This window comes from Leucoraja erinacea, chromosome 3, assembly GCF_028641065.1.
Source record: "Leucoraja erinacea ecotype New England chromosome 3, Leri_hhj_1, whole genome shotgun sequence".
In the NCBI taxonomy this organism is placed as follows: Eukaryota; Metazoa; Chordata; class Chondrichthyes; order Rajiformes; family Rajidae; genus Leucoraja; species Leucoraja erinaceus.
The window spans coordinates 14,957,961-14,978,532 of record NC_073379.1 but is presented as its reverse complement, the minus strand read 5'-3'; the positions used below and the strand labels follow the sequence as shown (position 1 = coordinate 14,978,532).

At 42.4% G+C, this 20,572-nt stretch overlaps 1 protein-coding gene across 1 annotated transcript in view; it reads right to left on the bottom strand.

Moving 5' to 3' along the window:
• The window catches only part of znf366 (zinc finger protein 366), an 81,050-nt gene extending 64,559 nt beyond the window's left edge, over positions 1-16,491 (bottom strand). The window contains exon 1 of the mRNA XM_055632167.1: positions 15,316-16,491. The gene's annotated coding sequence lies outside the window, so the exon portion shown is untranslated. The remainder of the gene's footprint in view (positions 1-15,315) is intronic.
• Between the last annotated feature and the right edge of the window lie 4,081 nt (positions 16,492-20,572).

Genomic DNA, 20,572 nt, shown 5'->3' with positions numbered 1-20,572 from the left:
GGAGTGGATGAGAAAGTGGGATAACATAGACCTAACGTGAATAAGTGATCAATGGTTAGCGTGGACATGGTGGGCTGAAGGGCCTGTTTCCATGCTGTATCTTTGAATTAATCATTAACAATTGGCCACGTGGCCTGCTCTGATACTTGTGTTTAAGAAGGAACTGCAGATGCTGGAAAATCGAAGGTACACAAAAATACTGGCGAAACTCAGCGGGTGCAGCAGCATCTATGGAGCGAGCTTCTATGATACTTAATGTGTTATTGATGGTGAGGGGTAGTATCAGGCCATAGAACAATATTGATCAGTTGGTGAAATAAACAGAGCAATGGCAGGATGACATTTAATTCAAGTGTGTGTGAGGATATGCATTGTGTGAGGACCAATAAAGTGATAATGTATACAATGAATTTTAAACCCTTGGAGAATATTCGGGAATAGGGGTGAATTTAGTTGTAAATTCTCCTACTAAAGGAAATAATCTTAAAAATAGCGGGAGTCAGGGGATATGGGGAGAAGGCAGGAACGGGGTACTGATTGGGGATGATCAGCCATGATCACATTGAATGGCTATGCTGGCTCGAAGGGCCAAATGGCCTACTCCTGCAACTGTTGTCTATTGTCTATAAATATCCTTTCCATATCCATCCTGTCAAGACTACTCAGGATATTTTATTTCAACAATGTCAACTCTCATATTTCTACATTCAAGTGGATTTAAGTCCAGTTTGTCAAACCATTCCTCTTAAGTCAACCTACCCATTCTAGGTTTTGATCTGGTAAACCTTTTCTGAACTGTTTGTAACACAACAGCATCCTTCCGTAGAAACACAAAAAAACATTAAAAAATAGGTGCAGGAGTAGATCATTTAGCCAATTGAGCCAACACCGCCATTCAACTGGCCTACTCCTGCACCTTTGTCTATTGTCAATATAAGCATGGCTGATCATCTAAAATCATTACCCCATTCCTGCTTTTTCCCCATATTCCTTGATTGCTTTAGCCCTAAGAGCTATATCCAACTCTCTCTTGAAAACATCTAGTGAATTGGCCTCCATTGCCTTGTGTGGCAGAGAATTTCACAGCTTCACAACTCTCTGGGTGAAAACGTTTTTTCCTCATCTACACTACATGGTAGAGTGTGCAATTTATGTTATTCACATTAAACCTATCTGTGCGAAGGAATGCAGAACAATATCACCTTTTATGAAATAACCTAGTGTCAAAGTATCTATGTCTTTTCTCATCTCAGTCCTAAATGGCCTACCCCTTATCCTTAAACTGTGGTCCCTGGTTCTGGACTCCCCCGACATCGGGAACATTTTTCCCATATTTAGCCTGTCCAATCCTTTAAGAATTTTATATGTTTCTATAAGATCTCCTCGCATCCTTCTAAATTCCAGTGAATACCAAGCCCAGCCGACCCATTCTTTCATCATATGTCCATCCGGCCATCCTGGGATTAACCTGGTGAACCTACGCTGCACTCCCTCAATAGCAATAATGTCCTTTCTCAAGTTAGGAGACCAAAACTGCACACACTATTCCAGGTGTGGTCTCACCAGGGCCCTGTACAACTGCAGTGGGACCTCCTTGCTCCTAAACTTAAATCCTCTCACAACGAAGGCCAACATGCCATTAGATTTCTTCACTGCCTGCTGTACCTGCATGCTTACTTTCAGTGACTGATGTACAAGCACACCCAAGTCTCGTTGCCCCCTCCACCCCCCATCCTAATCTGACACCATTCAGATAATAATCTGGCTTCTTGTTCTTGCCACCAAAGTGGATCACCTCACATTTATCCACATTATACTGCATCTGCCATGCATCTGCCCACTCACCCAACCTATCTAAGTCACCCTGCAGCCTCATAGCATCCTCCTGGCAGCTCACACTGCACCCAGCTTTGTGTCATCCTTAAACTTGGAGATATCGCAATTAATTCCCTCGTCTAAATCATTAATATATATTGTAAATAACTGGGGTCCCAGCACCAAGCCGTGCAGCACCCCACTAGTTCCTTGAATAAGAGACTCTACACAGCACTCCAGATGAAGTCCCACCAATGCATAATATATCTGAAGTATAAACTATTACTTTTATATTAAATTACCTTGGCAATAAATGAATAAACAATTACATTTATTTTAAATTAAAAAAATAACAACATCCTGTTAACTTCACTAATTACTTGCTTTACCTGCATGCTAGGCTTTTTGCGAATCATTTTCCAAGGCACCCAGTTTCCTCTGTATCTCAGTGCTCTGCAATCACTCACAATGCTTCCATTTTAGTTTTTCCGTGAAAGCCGACAGTTTCATACTTTACGACGTTATCCTCTATTTGCCGAACCATTGCCCAGTTCCTTAACCCAGCTCAGTCTATTTGTGGTCCTTATGGAGAAACAATATGATGATGATGCTGGAATCTGGAGCAAAATTCAAGAGCTCTCCCGAGTTTTCCCACCGTGGTACGAGCTCGGGGCGTCTAGCTCGTCTAATGGCAGCGAAGACTCGTGAAGATTTTTCAACATGTTGAAAAATGGCCACGAAAGCCCCGGGTACCTACGAGTGGCTATTACCGTAATTCTCCCAGTTCGAATCAGGGGAATCTCGGGGGAACTCTTGAATTAGCTCGTACAGTGGGACAGGCCCTTAATGCAGAACTCGGCAGGTCAGGCAGCATCTGTGAGGCAAAAGAGATGGTTGATGTTTTGGGTTAGATCCTGCATCGGCATGTGTAACGTTAATGCGGCAGTGTATCGATGTGTGGGGAAAGGAGCGGTTCGATAGCTCAAGGAGAGATGATCGTTAGAAGAGCCAGGTCGGGCAATGGAAAATGTTGAAAAATGATCCACGAACCTGCGAGCCCACAAGGGTACGTGAAGGATGCGGCTGTTACCGTTAAATCTCTCCCGGGTTCGAATGCAAGGGACCCGACCTTTTCTCGGGGAACGTTGTCGTTTGCAACGATTAGCTCGTACAGAAGGGACCGGGGACTCTGGTGCTACGACTCAACGTCGGCGGGGTCAAGCGAGCATCTGTGAGGAGCGGTGGAGGATGGTTGATGCTTTTGGGTTGAGATCCTGCATCAACGGAGGTCTGTGTGGGCACCGGGAGCCCGCGGGTGGAAGGAACCCGCTTTTACGGCCTGTGTATCCCCCGCCCGATGTGTTTGAAGAGGTCCTGGGCCTATAATTGGAAGCCACGGGACTCTTCGATAGGTGGACACCAAGAGACCTTGCATCACCCGGCGTGGCTTTATGGCCGCGGGATAGCCAGCCGGGGGCTTTGACTTTGGTCATGGGGGGGGGGGGGGAGAGTGCAGTGGAGGATAAAGGTGAACAAAGGATCAGAGAACCTGTAATGTATGGCTGCACAACGGCAGCGGGAAAGGAATGCACTGGAAATGTCAGTGTTTATAACATTAGTCAGTAAGTTACCCATGCGGAATATGAAATGTTGTTCTTCTAGTTTACGTTTGGCCTCATCTTGGCAATGGAGAAGGCTATGGACGGAGAGGACTGTGTGGGAATGGGAAGGGGAGTTGAAATGAGATGTAACCAGAAGCTCAAGATGCTTTTAAACTGGTTGCCTATTCTACACTTGGTCTTGCCAATGTAGTGGAGACCTTATGATGAGCACTGAATGCAATAGAATAGGTTGGAGAAGGTCAATCTCAGGTCATCCACATGAAACCTGTGGTCAATCTGTGGAACTGTTTCCTACAGAATGCTATGGAGATCAGGTCAGTGGCTATGTTTACGGCAGAGATGGATAGATTCTTGATTAGTACGGGTGTCAGAGGTTATGGGGAGAAGGCAGGAGAATGGGGTTAGGAGGGAGAGATAGATCAGCCATGATTGAAGGGCAAAGTAGACTTGATGGGCCGAATGGCCTAATTCTGCTCCTATCACATAATCTTATGAGAGAAAGTTATGGTTGACAAATAGGAAGAAGCAGTCTTAATGTTACTTGCCAAAAGATAGCCCGCCCTTTGCAAATATTATATATTAGATCATTAACTGAATCCTCATGCTTAGTTTTTTGTTTGTCTTTCTTGAACGTATTTAAACCGGAGTGCGGCTTTTTTGAGTTTCAAGTGTCAACAGTGTTTAATTGTCATATGTACCAACAGCAAAACAATTACATTCTTACTTGCACCAGCATAACGGGCCTGTAAACACAATGCACACAGATAATGTGCAATAAACAACATTCAATAAATGAATAACCACAATACTTGTGCAAAAGAGAAAGAGAATTTTGAATACATTTAAATTAATTGTGAGTAAGGCATGTCTGAGTTGTTGGAGTGTCTGATCATTGTTCAGGAAGTCCTGTCACCAACAGCACAAAACTGGACGATAAAAATGTTGTTGTCAATGAGCAAAAGTACATTGAAATAGTACATTTCTGTTTCACAGTCACTCAGTCCATTACACCCTGGTCATTCCCTCATCTCCTCTCTCCTGTCGGGAAAAAGGTACAAAAGCTTAAAAGCACATACCATCACAATCTTCCCTGCTGTTATCACATAACGAATCAGACCTTTCATAAGCTGGAGATGTAGGCCCGATATACTCATTGTGGCCCTTACACTTTTTATAATCTGCACTTTCTCTGTAATTTTAATGCTACAATGCTGTAATATTATATTTTGCACTATAGTATTTTTCTCTTTGCATCTGCTGCACTTGTGTTGATTGTACTCAGATACACCACAATGTTTAGTTTAGTTTAGAGATACAGCGCTGAGTGGACCCATTTGCCCACCGAGTCTGCATCGACCAGCGACCCCTGCACATTAACACTGCCCTACACACAATTTACACTTATACCAATAGTCTAACTTGTTTTTTTTTTCTGGGTTGTTGCGGAGTGAGTCGGTGGCAGTACGTTCGGGGGGGGGTGGGGGGGGGGAGAGAGAGATTGGAGTGAGACAGGGGAGTAAAGAAGTTGAGGCGGTTGATGTCGTGACGGTCTGAAGAAGGGTTTCGGCCCGAAACGTTGCCTATCTCCTTTGCTCCATAGATGCTGCTGCACCCGCTGTGTTTCTCCAGCATTTTTGTGTGCCTTACACTTATACCAACTATACAAACCCAAGTCAATGAACCTACAAACCTGTACAACTTTGGAGTATGGGAGGAAACCGAAGATCTCGGAGAAAACTCACGTGGTCATGGGGAGAACGTACAAACTCCGTACAGACTGCACCTGTAGTCAGGATCGAACCCGGTTCTCCGGCGCTGCAAGCGCTGTAAGGCAGCAACTTTACCGCTGCACCACCGTGTCACACACTAGTCTTTCACTGTATCTCAGCACAAGTGATAATAATAAACCAATGTCTAATTAATTGCTATCACACTTTCTTCATCTCCTTCCTTGCCTCTCTTGCTTCTCTTTCTCATACGTTTGATAGCAGACATTTGAGAAATAATTTTGAGGAATATTCTGCATGATCGAGAGATCAAGTTGCAAGGTTTCTTCCCTTGTAGATTTAAATTCAATGTGTCAGAATGACCCTCCAATAAGCTGATTCTTGTCTTTAAAGCCAAGCACTCCTCTAGTATGTCCTTTATGAACTAAGTTCGCTGAACTCTAGCGCCCATTGGAATATATTAAATATTACCAGGTCAAAACAGAAATAAAACAAATAAATTACACTTTTTATCCTGTGCCAAAAATGCATAAAGAATTTGAAGCTTAAAGAGAGAAACATTTCAGAGGATCATGGAGTCATAGTGCGACACAGCATGCAAACAGGCCCTTTGGCCCACTTTGTTCATGCTGACCAAATTGGCATTTTCCCCCAGAGATGCTGCCTGACCCACAGAGTTACTCTACCACTCAGTGTCTATCTTCAGTGTGAACCAGCATCTGCAATTCCTTCCTACTCAAAATGTTTTTGGGTCCCTTCACTGTTCCACTGCAAAGAGACCCAAAAGATAATCGATCCCAAGCTCTATTCTCGGCACGGACACTGCCTCTGTTTCCCACAGGACTAATTCTTATTATTAATGAGAAGCTAAAACAAAGTTCTATAGAGTGGGTTTACAGGAAAGACTCAGCCTAACAATCAAAAAGTCATAAGTGATAGGAGCAGAATTAGGCCATTCCGCCCATCGCCTACTCCTAAATTCATTCAATCATGGTTGATCTATCTCACCCTCCACCTGTACTAATCAAGAATCTATCTACTTGGCCTCCACGCTCTTCTGTGGCAAAGAATTCCACAGATTCTTCACCCTCTGACTAAAGAAATTTCTCCTCATCTCCTTCCTAAAGGAACGTCCTTTAATTCTGAGCCCACAACCTCTGGTCCTAGACTCTCCCACTAGTGGAAACATCACTGATCCTCTTAGATCCTAAAACTCAAACTACAGTACAGTAGGTAGGGTGTTCTTATCTCACTATAATGATGCACACAATCAAGGAATATCAGTCACTGCGATATCATCTGTGAACAGCAGTCATTCAAATGTGAAAATCAACCCCCTCTTTGTGGCCATTCCTTCCTGTATTTAACATGGAAAATTGCCATTTCATTACAAGATGCTTCTCCCATCCAGAACAGATTTTTTTTTTTAATTATGTATCTTTAGGATTTGTTTTTATTATCCATATGGTATATTGACTCCAGAGGACTGTTTTTGTGACGAGGAATGTTTTTCAGCCTCTGCAGTAAAGCTCCAATAAGCAATAATGCAGCTTCAAAAACACTTCCTGCTTTCCAATAAAAATGAACTGATTTCCATTGTGCTAAATAAAAACTACTTTCTCTGAAGTCCACAGAGGTTTTTTGAAGCTCGCTTAATAGCTTTTTAGTTATCTTGCTGTCACCTTCATAAATCACATACCCACGTATTCCACAAAGCCAATAGATCCAAGATATTCATATCACTTTCTTTAATCTTCCAGCTCATGAACATTTGCCGTCCCAGTTGTTATTGCATTTGAGGGTAAACACTGAGGTGATACAAAAGGTCTACATGTGTAGGAAGGAACTGCAGATGCTGGTTTAAATCGAAGGTAGACACAAAATGCTGGAGTAACTCAGCGGGTCAGGCAGTATCTCTGGAGACAAGGGATAAGTGACGTTTCAGGTCGACATCCTTCTCCAGTCTGAAGAAGGGTCTCGACCCGAAACGTCACCCATTCCTTCTCTCAGAGATGCTGCCCGTCCCGCTGAGTTACTCCAGCATTTTGTGTCTACCTTCGATTTAAACCAGCATCTGCAGTTCTTTCCTGCAACAAAGTATTATTGGATTGATTGGACTAAATGTTTGTTGTACAAGGAGAGATTGAGTAGAATTGGTGTTTACACCGTGGAGTTTAGAAGAAATATGAGAGAGCTCATTGAAATGGATTACATGTTTACCGGCTGAGTTAGTGCCTGACCCGTTGAGTTACTCCAACATTTTGTGTCTATCTTCAGTATAAAACAGCATCCGCAGTTCCTAACTATACATTTTAAAAAATGCTGGACAAACTGGGAGGTTTTGTCGACCCGTTAGAAAGGTTCAGAACGAAGGATTGTATAATAGGGATAATTGCCACTTACTTGGATTGGGTTAACAAGAAATGTCTTCACCCAGAGGTTGGTGAATGCCTTGAAATCTATTGGGGCTGATGGTTAGTCGAGAAATATATGCAAGGCTAAGATTTATTAACTGTAGATCCAAAAGTGGAATGGAAAGCAGTGACATGGTGATTTAGACATGATCTCATAAAATAAAATATGGGTGCAGGAGTAGGCCATTCAGCCCTTCGATCCAGCACCACCATTCAATATGTTTATGGCTGATCATCCAAAATCAGTACCCCATTCCTGCTTTCTCCCCATATCCTTTGATTCCATTAGCCACAAGAGTTAAATCTACCTCTCTCTTGAAAACATCCAGTGAATTGGCCTCCACTGCCTTCTGTGGCAGAGAATTCCACAGATTCATAACTCTCTGGGTGAAAACATTTTTCCTCATAGCTACATGGTAGAGTGTGCTCTTTATGTTCTTCACATTAAACCAACAGCTATCTGTGCAAAGGAATGCAGAACAATATCATCTTTTGTGAAATAGCCTAGTGTCAAAGTATCTATGTCTTTGCTTTTCTTCAAGGAGTTCAAAATCAAAATACTGGAACTAAAATTATTTTACTTCATGCAGTATAATTCACAACTCCTGATCATCACCTGTATCTCCACAGTGAACAGGATACTGTAGAAATACAGATAGTTACGTAGGATTATGCATAGGAGTATAGTTCCTTAGTTACTGGGAGATGACCAGAGTTCTGAAACAATGATTCAAGCTTGAGACTTGAATCCCACCATAGTTGCTGAGGATGCTTCCTTGAAGGTGCCCAACCCATGGCGACTATTTGCGTGCTACTCACGGAAACAGATTTGCAATCACATATTACTGTCAGAAGGCTCAGAAATGGACTCGAATGCAGGCTCACTGAGAAGTACTGAAGAAAATGCAAACACGAATTGAACCAAAAGATAAGGACCTGGAACCGACAGAACTCTGAACTGCTATTGAACTGACAGAATGCAGAACGGATTAGTAGGCACCGAATTGGTGATGATCTCAGGTATTTATACCAAGAGATAGATTAGGGGAGCAGATTAAATGCAGGTGTAACTCCTAATAGCTCAGGGGAGCAGCGTGGAAGTAGTCTCAAGTGTCTGGAGGTGTGACAAGTGTGTGTCTGGAGGTGTGACAAGTGTGACAACCACAATTGCTCCACCTCTTAAATGGCTTGATTGTAATCATGTATTGTCTTTCCGCTGACTAGATAGCAAACAACAAAAGCTTTTCACTGTATCTCGGTATACGTAACAATAAACTGACCTGAAGTGAGGAATAAGATTGTAAGATATAGTAGCAAGTGTAGGTCATTCATGCCCTCCTTCCTGCTTCATCGGTTTAAAACCTCAGCATCGACTGAGGCTCTATTTCCCCCGATACTTAATCTCTCGAAATGTGCTGATCTCGGAAGCCTGAACCTCCACAGCTTTATTCCGCAGAGAATTCCAAAGATTTAAGGGCCTGTCCCACGAGCATGCGACTGCATGCGGCAAGCGCAACCAAACCGTAAGCGGGGGTCGCGCGGAGGTCGAGTGATCCCCGTACAGGGCCTGTCCCACCAGCATGCGACTGCATGCGGCGAGCGCGATCAAACCGTAAGCGGGGGCCGCGCGGAGGTCAAGTGATCCCGTACGAGTTGACGTGGAGTTCGAGCGAAGTCCGCTGGAAATTCGCGCAGGGCGTATGCCGTCAAGACGCTGCGTACGACGTCGAGACGGTGCGTACGGCCTCAATGCGGCTGCGGGCCGGCAGGCCGTTGCCGCGTGTAATTTTTGAACAGTGTCAGTTTTTCCGGAGCTCCGCGCGATGTCGGGACCAGCTCCGCACAACTCCATACGGCTCCAGCGATCAAAGTGGGACCGGCCCCGTGAGGCCGTACGGCTCAAGAGACCACATTAGGTCGCGCTTGCCGCATGCAGTCGCATGCTCGTGGGACAGGCCCTTAACTAACCTCTAAATGGAAAATATTCTTCCCATCCCCATTCTGAATTTCTTGTTGTGAGTGTGACCCGGCCAGTTCATGTTTCAGTGATGTTCGTGTGCAAGAAACTAGCTTGCTGCCCAGTCTGTTTACTCTGTCCTCATTAGCAGAAACCAGCCACATTAGCAGGAATCAAGGTGGGGACACTTTCAGTGCATTCCATCAATCAGGACTTTATCAAGTCATTCATCAAATAGTTATTGATAAACTGGTCTCAGCAACGGTGGCTGTCATATCTTCCATCCTTCTTCAGAGTCTGAAGATAGTTACGTTGTCTGCCCATTTCCCTCCACAAATGCTGCCTGGACTGCTGAGCTCCTTCAGTAGTTTGTTTCTTGCTGTGGCACGGTGACGCAGCGGTAGAGCGATAGAACGGCAGAGACACGGGTTCAATCCTGACTTTGCTGTGCACAGTGCCTCAGAGGTCGGGTTGCTGCCTTACAGTGCCAGAGGCCCGGGTTTGATCCTGACTATGGGTGCAGTCTGTACAGAGTTTGCACGTTCTCCCTGTGACCACGTTGGCTTTCCCCAGGTGCTCTGGTTTCCTCCCACACTCCAAGGACATACAGGTTTGTAGGTTAATTTGGCTCCGGTAAAAATTGTAAATTGTTCCTGGTCTGAAGGATGATGCTAGTGCACGGGGATCGCTGGTCGGCACAGACTCTGTGGGCCGAATGGCCTGATTCTGCGCTGTATCTCTAAACTAAACTAAACTAAAATTCTATCATCTATAGTCTCTTGTGTCTTGATACCGGTTCACCAAAGTTCAAGGAAGAAAATCTGCCACCTTAACTGGCCACGGCCTAAATGAGAATGCAGAACGACCAATGCAGTTCACTTCATTGCCCCCTTAGTTCAGGGCAAGTATGGACAGACAATAGGGGATACCAGCGACATCCACAACTTGTAAATAATAACAAACACTTGGGTAACATACGGGGAATATGATTAACAGTTCATTTGCTCCGAGTTGGATAATTACCTTTTTCCCATAAACCACAGAGGCTGCCTGCCCTACTAAATGTTTTCGACAATTTTCTCTTTTTGATTGCTTGAAATATTTGTAGAAGATGAGGGTTATCTGGGAGATTGTCATACTGTCTGCGTATATGGTATAGCTATGCCCAAGTTTGCAATGAAGTTGCAGAGTTGTAAATGTATCTCAATCCATCGCACGGACCAGACTTCCCACCGTTGACTCCATCTACACTTCAGACTGCTGCTGAAAAGCAGCCAACATCATCAAACACCTGACCCACCCAGTCATTCCTTCTTCTCCCTGCTCCCGACCGGCAGAAGGTACTGAAGCTTAAAAGCACACAAAAGTAATCTCAGGAACAGCTTATTCCCTTCTGTCATCGGGCTTCTCAATGGTCCTTCCATAAGTCATCTCCACCCCATTGAGAACATTTGATTCTGTTTAAATAGCAGATGTGCAACAATGCACTGCAATGCTGAGAATTCTGCACACCGTATTCCCCTTTTTTCTACATATAGTACTTGAGGGAAACTATGGGGAAAATAAGTGTTCACACCATGGGGAAAATAAGTGTTCGGCACGGACTTGAAGGGCCAAGATGGCCTGTTTCCGTGCTGTAATTGTTATATGGTTATATTATATGGTTAATTTGAACAGATTGTATTTATGTTTGGTATATTTGATCTTTTGGATCAGTTTAAAGATACAGTGTGGAAACAGGCTCTTTGGCCCACCGAGTCCGTGCCGACCCATTACTAGTTCTATCCTACCCACTTTTTGGCACAATTTTTACAGAAGCTAATTAACCTACAAACCTGCATATCTTTGAAATGTGGGAGAAAACTGGAGGACCTGGAGAAAATGCAGAGAGAAATACAAACTCCGTCTAGACAACACCCGAAGTCAGGATCGAACCCGGGTCTCTGACATCAACTCGGGTGCTGTCTGTATGGAGTTTGTACATCCTCCCCATGACCATATGGGTTCTCTCCAAGATCTTCGGTTCCCTTCCAGATTCCAAAGACGTACAGGTATGTAGGTAAATTGGCTTGGTAAATGTAAAAACTGTCCCTTGTGTGTGTAGGATAGTGTTAATATGCGGGGATCGTTGGTCGGCGTGGAGTCGGTGGGCCGAAGGGCCTGTTTCCGAGCTGTATCTCTAAACTAAACTGAACTAAAAGTCCACTAGACCAACAGTTCACAGGTCCCTTAAGGCGGGAGTTGGACACACTATGTTAAAAACTAAAAGGAAATGTTCGCATTGCGGCAACGTATTCAAGTAGAAATGTAAATAAAATCAAAGGTTATAGCAAGATAAATGCAGTTTGTGATAAGACTTCAAACCAGATTTTCTTTACAGGTTTTCATTATATTTTTGTTGTTTCACTCCATAAAATCATCATTTCATCAATGTGACATTTTCTTTTCCTCCAGGTGTTATTTTTTTGAATAACCTCATCAACACTTCCCAAACTGTGCAATTTATCCGTACTCAAAACCTAAAAACTAATTTAATATCAGCTGCAAAGAATTATGGTGGGCGTATGGAACAAGCTGCCAGAGGAGGTCGTTGAGGCACATACTATCACAATAGTTAAAATACATTATACAGCCACATGGATAAGACATGTTTCGAGGGATATGGGCCAAATGCAGGCGGATGGGGCTAGTGTAGATGGGGCATCTTGGTCGACCTGTGCAAGTTGGACAGAAGGGCCTGTCTCTATGCTGTATGACTCTGTGACCACAATTGCATGGAATTATTTTAATGCATTCATTACCAGTATAATCTGATATCAATGCACTCCATTTTCTTTCTGGTTATTTTTTTCTGAATGGGAGCATCTTTAGAAAAGCCAGCATCTGTTCCGTGTCTCTAAGATGCCAGTGTGCCTGAAACCTCACAGCTCTCTGGAACATGTGCTGCAATAAGACTATGGGAGAGACAATTCCACAATTCAGATTCAATATCAGTTACGGAAGAGCAATATACTTCCATGTCAGGATGGAACTATAGAAACATAGAAAATAGGAGCAGGAGTAGGCCATTCGGCTCATCGAGCCAGCACCGGCATTCAATATGATCATGGCTGATCATCCAAAATCAGTATCCCGTTTCTGCTTTCTCCACATATCCTTTGATTCCATTAACCCTGAGAGCTAAATCTAACTCTCTCTTGGAAAATATCCAGTGAATTGGCCTCAACAGCTTTCTGTGGCAGAGAATTCCACAGGTTCACAACTCTCTGGGTGAAAATGTCTTTCCTCGTCTCAGTCCTAAATGGCCTACCCTTTGTTTTTAAGGATGGCATGTACCTGCTGCTCTAGTCCTTCTTGATGCAGTGGTCACGGGTTGAGATGGTATTGTTGAATTAGACTTCATGTGTGTAGTTAGTCTGCAGATGGTGCGAGTTATAGTCTTGGTGGTGGAGGAATTGAATGTTTATGGTGATGATAGGGGTTCCAGTCAAGCAAGATGTCCTAGAAATGTGAATCCATCGTTCCTTATCTCACCAACATGGTTGTATATAGTTATGAGAGAAAAACTTACTGGAGAAACTAAAGTACAGTTCCTATCGTGTCACAGAGTGCTTCACGTGGACTGAAGCACATTGTTCAATTACAGCAGTTTTTAAAAAGTACAACCTAGCAGAATGAATTGTGCTTTCTCTAATTTCAAGTAACTCCTGCATTCCCTCCTTGCCCCTCTCTCTCCTCTTCCTCCACCTACCAGTTTCACAGCTCGCATATCCGTATCCCTCGTTATCTCACCTTCCCCGGCCAACAATATAACATTATGGGCTCTACCTCCTTGAGGTCATTTGTTGCCGGCCGGCCCTGATTTTTCAGCCTTTCCTCACCTCCAGTTTATTTCCTACCCCCCCCCCAACCTTCCTCTACTTTCAGTCTGAAGAAGGGTTCCAACCCGAAATGTCACCTATTCTATTTCCCCAGAGATGCTGCCTGACCCGTTGAGTCACTCCAGAATCTTCTGTATAAACAAGCGTCTGCAGTTCCTTCCTACATATCAATGTGCTCATGCATTTGGAAAATCATGAGGGTCACAGAAGTTTCATTCAATTTATGATCCTGTGTGAAACAGAGTGAATGACTGCTGCATTATTCAGCATTTGTGAAACCTCTTCCAATACTCGCTCTGCAGGATCAGGCGTGGAAATCTATGGGCCAGCACCTCAGAATACTAAAAATGTTGGCCGTCATTTTATCAGTTGAAAATCTGTGATCTGTTTTGAAAATGATTTACTGAAATAGGGAAGTGAAATCGAGCCGGCGTCTCTGCTGGTTTGGTGCGATGCTCTCGACAGAAACACAAGACTTCTGCTGTTGCTCTCTCTGCCTTTTGCCCTGGGAATTTACCTTCATTTGCCGATAAATGGATGAACACTTCCTGCTTTTAAATCTTTTAGTTTCAATTTACTCTTCTGCATTTGAAACAAATCTGCTAATGTATTAGAATAATTATTCCTATGATGGGCACTATTGGGAATCTTGGTTTGTTATATGCGTATGTGTTTGTGTATGTCTACATGTGTGCATGTGTACATATGTATGTCTGCATGTGTGCATGTGTACATATGTATGTCTGCATGTGTGTGTGTATGTGTACATATGTATGTCTGCATGTGTGTGTGTATGTGTATGTCTGTCTGTGTGCATGTGTGTGTGTATGTGTATGTCTGTCTTTGTGCGTGCATGTGTGTGTGTGTGTACGTGTGTGTCTGTGTATGTGTGGCTATGTTTGTGTATGCCTGCATACAGGTAGAAGTCGTAGAACGATAGAGTTACTAGATTATTTTCGGATCATTTCAAATGTAAATGAGTAATTATTTAACTGTTCAGGTTAAATAAGGCAGCCTTTTGAGAAGGAGAGATTATTAAAACAGTTTAGATGTGTATTTTGTTCTTGTGCTCAACCATTATGTTCATTAAAATAATTTCTATACAATTTTCTGAATTCTTGCAATGCAATGTGCAAATTTCAACCAGATTTCATGAATGAACACATCACTTAATCTAAGCAATTTGCGGCTGCCTGCAGGCTTCTATACCATAGATACAAATTGTTGCATTGCGTTAAAGTTACAGAAAAAATCAGATCATCTCAAAAATTAAAAAAACACATCAAAATGACAATGAATATATTACAATGCAGCGACTGCATACAAATGATGCAGTTGCTATTACTTTGCAGATTCATTTAAATTGGCAAAATAAGCAACACATCAATAAATTATTTTTTGAACAATTGGTATTTCAAATTGTATGCAAATACTTCGGGACCATCCTGGACCGTGGGCAGAGTTTCATGTCTAACCATGGGAGATATAGTTTTACAAACCTGACAAAGCTCTGAGATAAAATGAGACAAGGAGAACTTGCTGAAAGGCTGATCTTTTATACATTTTGATCTTAATCATTTTGAAAAGTATGTTAAATATGCACATCCAGAAAAAAATCAGAATATCCACACACTTCACACCAGTACTTGGATTCTCAAAAACTTCCTGTTATTTCCTTTAGAGAAACATAGTATTCTTACAAACCAATGAATTTCAAATGAAGAAAGAATGACACCACCACCAAACTGTAACACGTGTGAGTTCTGTGCTTAAAATATTTCTAATTAACAGTGCATCATTTGACAAGTGTTACCTTGTCAGACTAACAATCACAAGGTTATTCCCTTTCAACTAGCGTACATGTCAACAATCGAAATCTGAATTTCTCATGAAACTTACCAGTGGGTCTATAAAGTACGTCTGGCTACCTGCTCCTCTCAGCCTCCACACATAGATTTGATTAAAAGAAGGTACTGATCGCTTCAACGTTTGAAACTACCAAAGAAAGAGAACAGGAACAGAGTTACTTTGTTCTCGTTTTTTTTTCAGATGAGTACCTTCGGAAAAAAAGGAAGGAAGGGAGGGGAGAGGAAACCAACAAGCCTTTGACTTCCTGCAAAAAAATAAGGAAACTCCAGATAGTCATCTTTCTCTGAGAAAAAAAAGAGATTCATATGGAAACAACAAAAAAGGAAATTAGATAGAGGTTTGAGCCTTCATTCCCAGCCTAGATTGGGGCACTGCTTGCTCGCAGGACTTTGTTGTTTTTATGGAGAGTTAAGAGTTTAAACATAATTTACGAGACATTTAGTGAACAAGAAACAGTTTTTAAGGATTTTAGTACCCACTTTATTAGCAGAATGCAAACTCAGTTTTTATAATAAAAGCTTAAGACCCGCATACAAAGTGATCAACATCATTGAATTTAGTAATGCATGTTTTGAATGTTGTGACATGGTGTGGAACAGTACTGCACAGGAACGGGCCCCTCATCCCACAGTTTGGGTCAAATATGATGCCAAGTTAAACTGATCTCATCGGCCTGTACATGACCCATAATCCATCTATTCCCTGCACTTCCATAGAAACATAGAAACATAGAAAATAGGTGCAGGAGGAGGCCAATCGGCCCTTCGAGCCAGCACCGCCATTCATTGTGATCATGGCTGATCGTCCCCTATCAATATCCCGTGCCTGCCTTCTCCCCATATCCCTTGACTCCACTAGCCCCTAGAGCTCTATCTAACTCTCTCTTAAATCCATCCAGTGACTTGACCTCCACTGCCCTCTGTGGCAGGGAATTCCATAAATTCACAACTCTCTGGGTGAAAACGTTTCTTAAATGACCTTCCCTTTATTCTAAGACTGTGGCCCCTGGTTCTGGACTCGCCCAACATTGGGAACATTTTTTCCTGCATCTAGCTTGCCCAGTCCTTTTATAATTTTATATGTTTCTATAAGATCCCCCTCATCCTTTTAAACTCCAGTGAATACAAGCCTAGTCTTTTCAATCTTTCCTCATATGACAATCCCGCCATCCCAGGGATCAATCTCGTGAACCTACGCTGCACTGCCTCAATCACATGTTTTGAATGTGCCTATCCATGTGCCTATCCAAAAGCCTCTTCAACAGCACTATCATATCTGCCTCCACAGTGTGTTCCAGGTGCCAACCACTCTCTGAGTAAAAAACATGCCCCCACACATCCCCATTAACCCCCCCCCCTCCCCCCCACCGCTCACCTTATAGAGATGCCCTCTATTGTTGGACATTTCGAGGTTCTACAATAAAAGGTTCGGACTGTCTACTCTATCTATGCCTCCCGTGATTTTATTTACTTCTATCTAGTTTCCCCTCAACCTCTGACATTCCTGAGAAAACAAACCCACAAAGTGCTGGAGTAACACAACAATGCGGGTAGCATTTCTGGAGCACAGGGATAGGTGACGTTTCAGGTGGGGACCCTTCTTCAGTCTGGGCGGATTTGGCAGAGAATAAAGTATAGTTGAGGTCTATCCAACCTCTCCCTGTAGCTGCATTCTGATAGACTTCCTCTACACCCTCTCCAAAGCCTCTACATCTTTCCTGTAATGGGACGACCAGAACTGTACACAATACTGCAAACTGCACACAATAGTCCAAGTAAACTCTTTAATCAGTCAGCCTGACTCAAGCATTTTAACTCCCTTTCACCCCAACCTCCGGCTCCAACCATCTCACCTTCTCACAACCTGGCAAGTTTGAGGGCTATTTGAGGGTGGTGGTTAAAAAAAAGCAAACATTCAATTGTAACACATCCACTTTCAGCTCCTTAATAGAGAGGGTGTGATGTGTATTTTTTCTGGTACTTCTCTCTTTTTCATTCCGAGGATCTTTCAGGAGGAGGATTACCTACAACTCCTCCTGGTCCTTTTCCATTTTGATTACTTTCTTAAAATTCTTGCGCTGTGCAATTCTATGTTCTGTTCTGGGCAATTTCCCCAAACTTGATATTTACAACCTATTAAAGACAAATACACATAAAAGATGGCAGAGTCAGTGGATGTGGGGAGAAGGCAGGAATGGGGTACTGATTGTGAATGATCAGCCATGATCACATTGAATGGCAGTGCTGGCTCGAAGGGCCGAATGGGCTACTCTTGCACCTATAGTCTATTGTCTATTGTCTATTAATGTGCATGTAACTGACCCGTTAATTTATTTGGACCCACCCTATCAGAGTTATCCCATCCCACTTCTGATAAAGGGGTTCCTGACCTAAAACAATAACACTCTCACTCTCTCCTCTTGCCCGAACTGCTGAATATTTCCACCAATAAGCCACATTTCCAGCAGCTGCAGTTTTTTTGATTTTCTTTTGCGGGCATTGTGGATGCTTACTTTTGGGTAATAGGACATAGAACATAGAACATGGTGTGGGACTGCATAAGCAGTCAAAACGACCGTCCACGTAAAGGGTAGGCCATAATAAGGGTAGGCCATATCAGACTGAGATGAGGAAAAATCTTTTCAGCCAGAGAGTTGTGAATCTGTGGAATTCTCTGCCACAGAAGGCAGAGGAGGCCAAATCACTGGATGTTTTCAAGAGAGAGTTGGATGAGGCTCTTAGGTCTAACGGAAGCAAGGGATATGGGGAGAAAGTAGGAACGCGGTACTGATTTTGGATGATCAGCCATGATCATATTGAATGCCGGTGATGGCACGAAGGGTTGAATGGCCCATTCTGCACCTATTTTCTATGTTTCTATGTTTCTATATTCCATATTTAAGATCCAGTTATGTTCTATTTTCAAGAGGGAGCCGTTACCCTCCTCCTCTGTAGTTTTACTGGTTGTTTTATTTTATCCCAGTGAAAAGAATACACAGGAAAGTTCCTTCTCTGCTAATCTGACTCGAAAATGTGTCGGAATGACCTGCGCTTCAGCTCTCATTCCCTCCTGCACTTGCAGGGAATACTTGCTCTCTGCTTGGCAATGTTCTTGAATTCTTGCCAAAACGTGGAGCTTATGTTCACAATCTGAGTTGCACAGTTCCAGTTTTGTTTAGTTTACAGATGCAGCGTGGAAACAGGCCCTTCGGCCCACCGAGTATGCACCGACCAGTGATTCCCGTACACTAACACTATCCTACACGCACTAGGGACAAAATATAATTTTACTGGAGCCACTTAGACTACAAACCTGTACGTCTTTTGAGTGTAGATGGAAACCAGAGATACCGGGGAAAACCCATGCAGGTCACAGGGTTCTGCAACTATTAGGCCAACTGGTTGAAAATCTCATGCCCCTGATGTTTTCTGATCCTACTCCAAACGAGACATTTTCTAATAGAACAGAATTCAGGAAAATGTTCCTGATGTGAATGGTAATTTTAGTGCAGCCAACAATCATCTTGCCATTGTTAGTTTTTGTTGAGTGTCTGGAACGACATGTTGCTTGTAAGAACAGATGCCTAGAAATTGGATTGCCAAATGCCACATTTCCAGCTGGTAGTACAAGTCTCAATCAGTTTAAATCCCAATAATGAATTAGAAACACAACACTGTAGACTGCCATGTGTAGAAAGGAACTGCAGATGCAGGTTTACACTAAAGATAGAACCAAAAAAGTCTGAAAAAAGTCTCGACCCGAAACGTCACCTATTACTAACAATGTCACAAAATTTTGAGATTTAAAAAATCAAGTCTGCAATGTATCCCATCAGATAAAGTATAAAAAGACGTTTAATTTGATACCTAATTCACTTTCATATCTTCAGTATTAAGAAAGTTATGGCCATTTTCATACTCGGAAATTAGCACCTTGTTCCCTATTGCTTTTCCATTGACTTAACACAAAAGCTGTGATCGAGGACAGTCAAAAGCCCATAACTTTCTTGAATGAAAATTTCAGTTATTATAGATTGAAGCATTCTGAAACAAATATAAAACATCTTACTTGGATGACCTGAAATTAAAGAATATAATTAGTTAATTACCTAATTGTAGTTAATTGCAAAATTGACCGTCGTGACAGAAATAGTAATAAACACCCAGACTGCCTTGAAAATTCAAAAATGTGATATTCACAAGATCAAGACTTTAATATTATTGTATTATATTCTGTAAGTTCATAACAGATAGGTAAATAAATTACAATTTCTAGCAATAGACCAAGTCTTTATGGAGAAGATCAGTTGCTACCTGGTACATTGGCATATCATAATCAGTAGCATCATCATACTCCTCAGATTGTAACCAATAAACAACTCTGTACACATTGTTTTTCCTCAACTTTTCAATTTCGGCATTGTAAACTACAAGTTTTTGCTCTTCAAACCACACATGACAAGCCTTTCTACCCACTACTTTCCCATTAAGAATGGCCTGTAGATTCCATTTCTTAAGAAAAGGATATATTTTTTAAATAGCCTAAGTATCCAAATAACAAACTAATCCCATTCACCCAAGAATTCATAATATAACATGATTTTTAAATCTCACTGTCATGAATTTATATCCCAGATGGAAGGAAGTTAATGTTTAATTCCCATAAATTAATCTAGAAACATACACTCAATATAATTTAAATTATTATTTTTTTGCAGAATACATGGGACTAAAACTGATATTTAGTATAAAAATATTGACTATGGATAGACAATAACACAGAATATAAACGATTTAGATGCTCTTATGACATGATTGTCCCAAAAAAAAGAGCATTTAAATCATCTTGCGAGTGAGTGTTTCTGGAACGCAATCGATTTGCGTTTGCAGTGAATTTGAACCCCTTATCGGCAGGAGAATCACTGCCGGCTCGTATGGGGCCCAAATCACATTTTCGCAACGTAAAATTAGATTAAAGCCATCCCAAGAAGCAACTTTATATGTAAAATAGACGACTTGCCTTTTGTTTTGTCCCGTTCATGCGATCCGTCACGCTGTAGGCGTTGAGGGCATTAGAAGACACTTTTTATTTTAATCAAATTATTAAATTGTCTTGCGATCAAAAAAAAAATCGGGAACGGAAGTCGGATCGATTTTTCTTCAGCAGCTAGCAGCCCGAGGAAATCCTCTTCGGACAGGCGATGGAAAACCGGATTTTAATCCCCCCCCCCCCCACCTCAAAGGCGCCAAAGTCGCGCACACGGCCAGTGGCAGAACTGCAGCGCCAC